Raw genomic sequence first — 11,863 nt, forward strand, 5'->3', positions numbered from 1 at the left:
CATTCACGACCTCATCACCTCAGGGGACCTCCCACCCACAGCCTCCAACCTCATTGTTCCCCAACCCCGCATGGCCCGTTTCTATCTCCTTCCCAAAATCCACAAACCTGCCTGCCCTGGTCGACCCATCATCTCAGCCTGCTCCTGCCCCACCGAACTCATCTCCACCTATCTGGACTCCATTTTCTCCCCTTTGGTCCAGGAACTCCCCATCTACGTCCGTGACACCACCCACGCCCTCCACCTCCTCCAGGACTTCCAATTCCCTGGCCCCCAACACCTCATATTCACCATGGACGTCCAGTCCCTGTACACCTGCATTCCGCATGGAGATGGCCTCAAGGCCCTCCGCTTCTTCCTGTCCCGCAGGGCCGACCAGTCCCCCTCCACCGACACTCTCATCCGCCTAGCTGAACTCGTCCTCACACTCAACAACTTCTCTTTTGACTCCTCCCACTTCCTACAGATTAAGGGGGTGGCCATGGGCACCCGCATGGGCCCCAGCTATGCCTGCCTCTTTGTAGGTTACATGGAACAGTCCCTCTTCCGCACCTACACAAGCCCCAAACCCCACCTCTTCCTCCGGTACATTGATGACTGTATCGGCGCCGCCTCTTGCTCCCCAGAGGAGCTCGAACAGTTCATCCACTTCACCAACACCTTCCACCCCAACCTTCAGTTCACCTGGGCCATCTCCAGCACATCCCTCACCTTCCTGGACCTCTCAGTCTCCATCTCAGGCAACCAGCTTGTAACTGATGTCCATTTCAAGCCCACCGACTCCCACAGCTACCTAGAATACACCTCCTCCCACCCACCCTCCTGCAAAAATTCCATCCCCTATTCCCAATTCCTCCGCCTCCGCCGCATCTGCTCCCACGATAAGACATTCCAGTCCCGCACATCCCAGATGTCCAAGTTCTTTAAGGACCGCAACTTTCCCCCCACGGTGATCGAGAACGCCCTTGACCGCGTCTCCCGCATTTCCCGTGACACATCCCTCACACCCCGCCCCCGCCACAACCGCCCCAAGAGGATCCCCCTCGTTCTCACACACCACCCTACCAACCTCCGGATACAACGCATTATCCTCCGACACTTCCGCCATTTACAATCCGACCCCACCACCCAAGACATTTTTCCATCCCCTCCCCTGTCTGCTTTCCGGAGAGACCACTCTCTCCGTGACTCCCTTGTTCGCTCCACACTGCCCTCCAACCCCACCACACCCGGCACCTTCCCCTGCAACCGCAGGAAATGCTACACTTGTCCCCACACCTCCTCCCTCACCCCCATCCCAGGCCCCAAGATGACATTCCACATTAAGCAGAGGTTCACCTGCACATCTGCCAATGTGGTATACTGCATCCACTGTACCCGGTGCGGCTTCCTCTACATTGGGGAAACCAAGCAGAGGCTTGAGGACCGCTTTGCAGAACACCTCCGCTCAGTTCGCAACAAACAACTGCACCTCCCAGTCGCAAACCATTTCCACTCCCCCTCCCATTCTCTTGATGACATGTCCATCATGGGCCTCCTGCACTGCCACAATGATGCCACCCGAAGGTTGCAGGAACAGCAACTCATATTCCGCCTGGGAACCTTGCAGCCATATGGTATCAATGTGGACTTCACCAGTTTCAAAATCTCCCCTTCCCCTACTGCATCCCTAAATCAGCCCAGTTCATCCCCTCCCCCCACTGCACCACACAACCAGCCCAGCTCTTCCCCCCCACCCACTGCATCCCAAAACCAGTCCAACCTGTCTCTGCCTCCCTAACCGGTTCTTCCTCTCACCCATCCCTTCCTCCCACCCCAAGCCGCACCCCCAGCTACCTACTAACCTCATCCCACCTCCTTGACCTGTCCGTCTTCCCTGGACTGACCTATCCCCTCCCTACCTCCCCACCTACACTCTCTCCACCTATCTTCTTTACTCTCCATCTTCGGTCCGCCTCCCCCTCTCTCCCTATTTATTCCAGTTCCCTCCCCCCATCCCCCTCTCTGATGAAGGGTCTAGGCCCGAAACGTCAGCTTTTGTGCTCCTGAGATGCTGCTTGGCCTGCTGTGTTCATCCAGCCTCACATTTTATTATCTCAGCATCTCAGGAGCACCTGACATGCTGCTAAGCCTGCTGTGTTCATCCAGCTTCACACTTTGTTATCTACATTACACTGTAATGCTTCTTCCAGTATTTATTTGCTGCTAATTTTTCTCTATTACTAAATGCTGCTGCCCCTTTAAAAAAATGCAGCCTAATATTTTATCGGTCATATTCCTGCCAAAAGATAAACAATAATGATATTAGGTACACCTTTTTAAAAACCTTTGTATGGATTTTTTTTAAGAAATGGCAGAACTGACCAACATCTAGACACAGGAAAATTTTTTAGTAATGAATACAAAGTGTGGAGATGGATGAACACAGCAGGCCAAACAGCATCTTAAGAGCACAAAAGCTGACATTTCAGGCCTAGACCCTTCATCAGAAAAGCTTTTAGTAAAGATGTTTTGTTTCTATTGTTTGAAGCTGTGTTTTGCTGTAGAATTCATTTCTTAGCTTTGAGTTGTGCATTCATCACCTTTTAAACTGCCTTTTTTCATTAGAGTGAGGGGTATGGTTCTCTGTGCTTTAGCATTAGTAGCCCTTTATTCTTGTTAACAGCTGTAACTTCAACTCTGAATATGGACAGACTGTTGGGTGGCTGTTGTAACTGTCACCTTTTCAGCATTTAATGTCAACTTACTGCCACTAAGTAGATGTCATCACTTGCTTTTAATGCCCATATATTATCACCTTCATGTGCATGTGGTTTTGTATATGTTACCCTTGTAACATATACCACAGAGAGTTAGGTTCTTGTTGAAAAAGATATCTTGAAGTGTATTTACAACTCTAACCATTTACATAGCTATAACATCACAAATCTACACATATGGTTGGGTTCTGCTGTTACCGATGTTGTTGTATATTACATACACATAGCTGACTGACTGAAAATCCGTGTTAGGTTGAAGACACAGAATGCGACTGAGGGTATTTTTGTACTGGAGAATCACATATTATGATGTATTAAATGTTCAGGCCCATCTATAAACATGCCAGAATACAATAACAGCAACAGAAAATGCTGGAAATACTCTGCTGGTTGGATTGCTCTCCTAGAATGAAAGGATGGAGTTTGCAGATTGAACATCCTCTAGATGCCGGAAACCTGACACTGGGACCACAGTGGGTTCTGAGCCCTTGTCAAGGTATCCCCACCGCAATGTGAAGCAGGTTCCTGATATTCAGCTTTTTTATGCATTCATGGAATGCCAGTGAATATTAGTTGCCTAATCATAATTGAGAAGGTGGTGGTGAGGTGAGTCTTAGGAACAGTGAGCCGGGTCTGATACAGGAAACTCAATGTGAGGGCATGTAGCTCTGGATGGATCATAGTAGGTATGGCTGAAACAGAAATGTGACTATGACACAGCTCAAAATGGAAGCTTTCTTGGAATGGTTTTGGCTGATGTTTTCACACCTGTGATTTATCCTTTGATCCAGTGAGAGGAAGCATTGATAACCCAATGGGAGACTGCCTCCCAGTCACTGCTGGCCATTTGACTCCATAGGGAACAGGTCTTATTTTTTGATCAACCTATTCTGACATGTAATGGCAGACGTCTGGAAGTTGAACTCAGGCCTTCTACCTCAGAGGTAAGGACAATATCACTATGCCACTAGACCCCATCAACAAGAACATAGCTTTTTTTTAATCAATGTGTTCAGGCATGTTTTGACACACCCTGTAGTAGGTAGAACAGGAACTGGTCTTATGTTGGGAAATGCCAAAGATTTTGAAAATGGACATTAAGTAGGGCACTAATAGGCCTCCATAATGTAGGCTGTCAATTACCTTGGCATACTCAATCCAGGGAAACACATCCAAAGCTTGAACAGCAGCAAAGTGCAGTTATTGCGTAGCTATCTGAATTTCTCCACCCAAATGACTCCAGCCATGTGACAAACTTCCACACAATGTTTACCTGATGTCAATGACCTTTTGATTCACTCTTTTCTCCTCTACGGATGCTACATGGATAGCACATGTTTTTTATACTTTGGATTTCCAGCACCCATAGCATTTGGTTTTTATATTTGATATAACCATGCATGATTTATAAATGAAGATTAGAAATATCTCTTCTGCCAACTGTGGCGTGTTATAAATAGAAGCAGCTGGTTAAAAAATAATTCCATGATCTTATAAATGTTTGGATGTGTAAGACTGCTTATAGATAAATCATAAAGCTGGCACCATTGCTCTGAAGAATTACATGGCTTTCAGTCTGTGTTGAAAACAATCTAACATGCAAGTGATAATGGAAGAAAGAGGATGCAATGAAATTAGCACAATACCATTACTTAGTTATTTTGATTATTTCACTTCCACAAATCTGCTTTAAAATGATATACTACTGTTATTGATACTTATTTTTATCACCTTAGCCCTCACAAAGCGGGAAATAATCTAATTAGCTACCAACACATGAGGATTCAACTAAAAATTAATTGTTCTTATGCTTCATTTCCAATGTCTTTATCTGATGGACTCATTACTGCATTTTACTCAGCAAATTAGGTCAGCAATCTGCTTGACAGGAGCTCTGTCCCCGCAGAAGATGCAACAGCTTCTGGGAACTGTGCCAAAATGTCATTAACATTCCAAATGTTTAACTTAATTGACAAACATAAAATTCACTTTATTAAGCAAAAATGATTCATAGAACTATTTATTTGAAAATAATTTTGTCGATAACTCAAAGGGATGGATGTAGGAAGGCAGTGGTATAGTGTTAATGTCTCTGGCCTAGCAATCCTGAACCCCAAATTAATGCTGTGAGGGTGTGGTTGAATCCTACCATGGCAGATGGTGATAGCAAATGCAATTCTATTTTTAAATCTGAAATTAATTACAAGGAAAAATGGCAACCATATAACCATTGCCAATTGTTATAAATGCCCACTTGGCTTACTCATGACCTTTAAGGGAGGAAATCTGCTATCCTCCCGGGTCTACATGTGACTCTAGACACACAGCCCTTTGTTTGACTTTTAGCTGCCTTTGTGATGGTAGTTCAAGAGGCTTTCTAGGGCAATTAGGGATGGCCACAAAATGCTGATCCAGCCAAATGATGCCCACATCCATGACTAAATAGAAAACAATTATTTATCAGAGTTGAGTGTTCCCTGATGGCTGAGCCATTGAAAAAAATCACATGAACAATCCCTGGTTATGTTTGAATTATTTGCTTTTGGTGGGAAAATTACTGTTTGTACAGTGACCTTCAGCTTGGCAGAGGAAAGTCAGGCAGATTTCCTAGTACTCATCATTACATACAACTCCAGGTGGAAATGTCTTTGTGTTGGTGCAGATTGGAATTGTGACACTGGGCCTGAGCAGAAGATGCAATCACCAATTGTGGATTAAATTTGGTTAGTAGAAATTTACCCACACCAGAACAGCCTGTCAAGATAACTAAACTCTCTGGTGGATGACTGGTGCTTGTGAGACAAAACTCTAGAGTCAACAATTTTCTCCCTATGCTGGCCATTGTAATTTATCTTTTTTTAAACATAAACTTTTTTTAACCTTTTGAAACAGTGTTCTCACATTTTCCTAAAAATCCAACCTCAAACTCTGTTTTTAAGCTGCCTTTCCTGCAGCTAATTATACGTTCACCCATCTATTCAGTGAAAATCACTCATTACATCCTTTGTTGTTTCATATAAGGCAAGTTATGCCTTCTTCTCTAGATTGTTCAAGTCCATGGTATCACCTCTTCCTGCACGATTTCTCCTCTATGCGATACTTCTTTCTTGGTTCCAGCCCAATCTGCCCCTATATAGCTGGGCAGATTTCCAACATGGAAAATCTCTCCCATTTGTGGGATTAACCAACTGCTGAGCTCATTGCCCACTCCCTTTTGTATTTAAATTAAAATCAACAATTGGCTAGATTCCAAAAGTGGAGAACGTTGAGATGTTCTCAATGCTGTTACACATTGACATATTTCAGAAGTTGTGACCCATGTCCATACATGGTAATTGCCCGGGCAGTTTAAAATTCTGATGGATAGATTCCTGCTGAGAATGTCTGAAACACAGACCTCATGAAGACTTGTGTTTGTTTGGAAATACTCACATGAATACCTATCTTGTTAATTTCTGGGTGTGGATCAGTGAATAACTGAGCCTCTCCTCCATCTCCAGGGTGGGCCTCAGACATCTCACCCCCACAGCTATCATTACCTCACTAGGCACTTCACTGTCACCCACCCCCTGACTACCTGCCACCTGATTACCCACACCCTGACTACCCACACCCAAACTGACTATCCCCTGACACAGCCCTGATTATCTTTGCTTCCCAACTTGAATGCTCATTTGCTCAATCACTCCACCAAAAGCCTTAAAACTTGTAAAATTGACCTGAGTTGGTAGTTGGTGTCAAAATGAGGTCAAAGTATCTTTGCTACTTCTCTTCACCAGTGCTTTTGTTAGATAGCTGTGCAGAGAGATCACAGCTGAAGCCCAGGCAGGAAGACACAGCTACAAAGATGGAAAATGATAGGACTATAAGCTCGTTGTGGTCAGCGGTGCCATTGACTGGAAAATCTGATGCTATCTTCCCATTTGTCTGATCTTGCTTCCTTGCTTCTGTTTCCATTCCAGGTCTCAATTCTGCACTTTCTCGGGTCCTCTTCCACCCACTTTCTATGTCTCTATTCCAGATTGTTTCTGGCCAGAGCCTGCTGCTTTCTGTTTGCTGTCTCTGATTGCCATCTATCTGTAGTCCACTGCCTATAATTTGGTCCTAGTCTTCCTGATACCTTCCACAATCCACCTAAATAATGACCTTTGTCAGTAAATCAGCACTTCAGCAACATCTTACATTATATCTTGCCTTTAATATAGCAAAAACATTTCAAGGCTTTTCACAGGAATTACTATCAAGCTCTTGGTATCTTTAATATATGTAAATCTATCAACCTCAGTACTGCACAGTCAATTACTGAATCTCAACAGCCCTCTGTTGCAGAGAATTCTAAAGATTCATCGATCTCTGAGTGAAGAATATTCTCATCTCAGTTCTGGATGGCTTGCCCCTTATTCTCAGCATGTCCCTTAGTTCCAGACCAACTCCAAACCAAGGAAAACATCCTTCCCAAATCTAATCTGTCAATGTAGATGAATTTTATATGCTTGAATGAGATTATCTCCCATTACTCTAGATTGTCGAGAATATAGGGCCAGTCCATTATCTTTTTTAGGGGACCATCCTTCCATCCAGGAATCAGCCTGCTGAACCTCAATTGCACACAGTCTATGTATGGCAATTATATCTTTACTTAGGTAAGGCGACCAAAACTGCACACCATACTTCAAGTATGGTTTCACCAAAACTCTATGTAATTGCAATAATACACCTTTGCTTCTACACTCAAGTTCTCTTGTGTCAATACCTTCTTAATTGCTTACAATGCCTGCATGTTAACTTTCATTAACTCATGAACAAGGACACACAAGTTCCTTTGAAACTCAATAATTCCCAGCCTCTCATCATTTAAGAAGCAGTATTTCTGTTTCTCCTGCCAAAGTGAATAACATTCCACATTATCTTCCATCTCTCAAAATATTTGCGTACTCCCTTGAAAAATCAATAACTTACATTCTTATTTACTTTTGTGCCTACCAACTTGGAAATATTATATTTAATCCCCATTTTTAAATCATTAATATAGATTGGGAATTGTTGGAGTCCAAACACAGATTCTTGCAGGACCACAATAGTCACAGCCTACCAACCTGGCAATGTCCCGTTTATTCCCATTTAGTGTTTTTCATCTGGAGAGTTACATAGAGGAAAGGAAAGATTTATAGAGGAATTCGTTAGTGCCAATTCAACTGAAACCACAGCTGCTAATGAGAACGGTCACTGGACCCAAAACGTTGAACTCTGTTTTCTTCTCCACAGATGCTGCCAGACCTGCTGAGCTTTTCCACCAACTTTGTTTTTGTTCCTGCTTTACAGCATCCGCAGTTTTTCTGGTTTTCATTTTTTAAGGGACTGAAGTTCACTTTGGCCCCTCTGTTCCTTTGCATATATTTAAAGAAGCTGTTATTGTTAGATTTTATATTCCTTGCTAGTTTGCCCTCATAGTTTATTTTCTCTGTGTTTATTATCTTTTCAGTCCTCCTTTGCTGGATTCTGAATTTATTCCAGTCTTCAGGGATGTGACTGGCTTTGGCCTCCTTGAATGTTTTTCATTAAACTTAATATTCTCCTAACTTCCTTAGTTAGCCATGGTTGGTTTAGCCCTCTCTGAGATTCTTTTCTCCTTATTGAGGTATATTTTTGAAGAGAATGATGAATTATCTCCTTAAATGTCTGCTACTGCTTGCTTACTGTCATTGCTGCTAATCTGGCTGCCCAGTTGACTTTAGCTAACTCTATCCTCATTTCATTGTAATTCTCTTTATTTAACTTAAACACAGTTACTTTTCCAACACAAGTTCCTTACTTTCAAACTGAATATTAAATTCCATCATGCTGCGATCATTACTCCCTAGGGGATTTTTTACTTGAAAGTCATTTCTTAAACCTGCCTCACCACTCATTTCCAGATCCAAGATAGCCTGCTCCCTGGTCCTCTACTACAGGCCTTTGCAGCAGGTACAGAAAGAGGAGACAGCTTACTCTTACTTCCATCTTCAGCTCCATCTCCACATTTACTTCAAGTTCTCACCTGGTCTGGCCTACATATGATTCCAGAACCACACATAGTAGTTGACTCTTAACTGCCCTTTGGTGATTCATTCAGTTGTACCAAATCACTGTGCAAAACATTGCTGGCTTTATCATTGACACCAATGTCCCATTAAACATTATTTTTAAAACCCCATTCAGCACTTTAAATATTGGCTCCCTTCTCCACTGGTGCACCGTGACAGCAGTATGTACTATTAGCAATGTGCTGTGCAGCATCTCATCAAGGAACCTTCAACAGTTCCTTTTAAACCTATGACCTCAACGAACTGGAAGGGTAAAGGCAGCAGAGGGACAAACGATTTGCATGAACTTTTCTGATATTTGTGGCACTACACAACTTTATTTTAGGAACTTTCTTGGGAATAAGGACGACTTACTTCCATTCTGGGTTCTTGAATAGTGCTCCAGTTTCCTCCCACAGTCCGAAGATGTGCAGGCTAGATGGATCGGCCAGGCTAAATTGCCCATAGTGTTCAGGGGTGTGTGGGTTATAGGGGGATGGGTCTGGGTGGGATGCTTCAAGGGGCAGTGTGGACTTGTTGGACCGAAGGGCTCGTTTCCACACTGTAACGAATCTAATCTAATCTAATGTGAGGTCTACAGATGCTCGCACTTTGTGGAATTTGGCACTGGAAAAGTCACATAGATAGGTTGTTTAGTGGTTTGCACATTCCTGCTCTATCCACATTGTTGACAAAGTATCTCACTGTTTTTGATTGCATCCCAAAACAGCTTTCTCCATATATTCTGGTGTCAGGCATAGAAACAAAATCACCTACCTTACAGAGCTTGTTTTGAATGATGAGCATCTCAATGCTGGGGAACTCAGCTTGGAGGGAGACTCTGCTTTTGGACTAATTTTCATGCTATTAAATTTGGAGGATCTTGCAAAGGTATCATTATGGTTCTTTTGGATGCCTGTTGTAAGTCGTTCAAGTTTCTGAAGCATGTAGAAGACAGTGGTTGCTGCAGCCAGATAAACCATGATATCAATTTCAGGTCTGAAGAATAGTTAAAATGTTCTTATGTGATTGTGTCTGTTGTAAAAAGTGGTTGCATGTGTGTGGTATTTTCCACTGACAGGATTCTATCGTTCGCCCAAAAACATGTCCTGCCTACCATATGTTGAACAATGTTATGTATGAATTTAAGTGGAAGGTTGAGTGCACAAACTGTACATCACAATGATTGCCTCATTGAGTGAAACAACATTTTCTTCTAGTTGTTCATAATAAGCAGAATAAAATAGAATATTGCATCTCTGTGGAATCTGAAATGAAAGCAGAAATTGCTCGCAAAGCTTAGCTGGCCTGACAATATCTTTGAAGAGAGACAGAATTCTCTGGCCAGATTTTCTGAGGAATAGCAATTGTACTCTGACTACTGTTCCACACTTTTGTTTTCTGTTCAGAAAGAGCTCTGCATTTCTGACCAGAGGTTCTGATCAGGGCTCCTTTAGAAATTCAGGACGTAGTTTCAATCTGACAGATCCCTTATAGTAAAGATAATTGGAGGAAGGCAAATCATGCCCCTTTTTCTCACAACAGGAAGTTGCTGCATTCTGTGCTTTAAATGTCGAGCATTACAGCTCCTGTGAAAGGGAAGTACATGTTAGGGCGCCAATGGGTAGGGTAGTAGAGTGCCAGGTCAGTAGAATGTGCAAACTGCTAAACAAACTATCTATTTGACTCTTCCAGCACCAAATTCCCCAATGTGCTAGAATCTATTTAATTAGAGTGTCAAATATATAGGGTGCCAGGACACAAGGAGGGGAGGGGGCCAGGTAAATGATGGAATCTTTTGGGAGATTGTTATTTGCTGAGAGCTGGCTGCTCTGGTAAAATGGGGAATGTTGGTCCCTAGAGATTTGCGGGATAGTGGTTGGGTCTAGTGACAAGGAAGGGGGGTTTGTTGGGTCTGGTGGCAAGGAATGAGCATGTGGGGTCCTCTAGGGGAGATGTGGTGAGTTGGGACCTAGGTATGGAGGGGTGCTGTCAGCTTGGAAGGGAGATTTGGGTCCTGTCGGAGATGTGGGTATCAGATCCAGCAGTATTGGTGAGACGGACTTGGGTCCCGGAAGGATGGAATGTTGTTGGTATGGGGGCGATGGGAGGGTACAAAATCAGAAATTGCTGGCAAAACTCAGCAGGTCTGGCAGCACCTGTGTAGAGAAAGCAAAGTCAATGTTTCAGGATCGCCAACCCTTCTTCAGAAGTATAGGACAGTGTTGGGAACAATGAGGGAGGGGCTTGTGTCTGTATGTTGGTGTGGGTTACGGGCTTAAATTTGTGTCTTTACTCCCATGGAGAGATGCAGGTTGTTGAGTCCAGTGGCAGGCAGAGGGTACTGTGAGTTCAGGATCTGGATGTATAAGGTGTCTGGGGCAGGTGCAGCTGAGGATTTTGTGAAAGTTTGAGGGTCAGTTTAATAGTTACCCAAGTATGAGACTATGTTTTCAATTGTCTAACTGTTCCTAAGCAACTATGTATTTAACTAAAGCCAACACACTGAATTCTTGAATTTTGATAAATGCTTTTCGAGGGTTTTGGGTATCAGGAAAAGCTAATTGGAATCTTCAATTTTGAGGGCAATTTCCCCAGAGACTGCTACATTGGAGATTCCTGATGTGTAACTGATGTGCAACTCCTTGTTACATTGCAGACACAAATATCTGGCCATCAAAAAGTCCAGACCAACATTTTAGGTTTATAACCTTTAATCAGAATCAATGATGATGACATCTTGTTGACCTTAAATGTTTTGCATCTTACGGTTTAGTATTACTGCCTAGAAAATGTTGTTAGGAGGGCATAAATCAAACTTTTGACCACAACCCCAAGAAAGCAAATGATTATAGTGATAACACAGTGTGGAACTGGAGGACCACAGTGGGCCAGGCAGCATCAGAGGAGCAGGAAAGTTGACTTTTTGGGTCGGGGCCCTTCTTCAGAAATTATAGTGCCCATTTAAAATGAATCAATTTGTTTTTAGATACCACAGTACCTAACAAAATTACATGAATGTATTTAATAAATATCTGCTAA

Source organism: Stegostoma tigrinum, chromosome 2 (assembly GCF_030684315.1).
Source record: "Stegostoma tigrinum isolate sSteTig4 chromosome 2, sSteTig4.hap1, whole genome shotgun sequence".
In the NCBI taxonomy this organism is placed as follows: domain Eukaryota; kingdom Metazoa; phylum Chordata; class Chondrichthyes; order Orectolobiformes; family Stegostomatidae; genus Stegostoma; species Stegostoma tigrinum.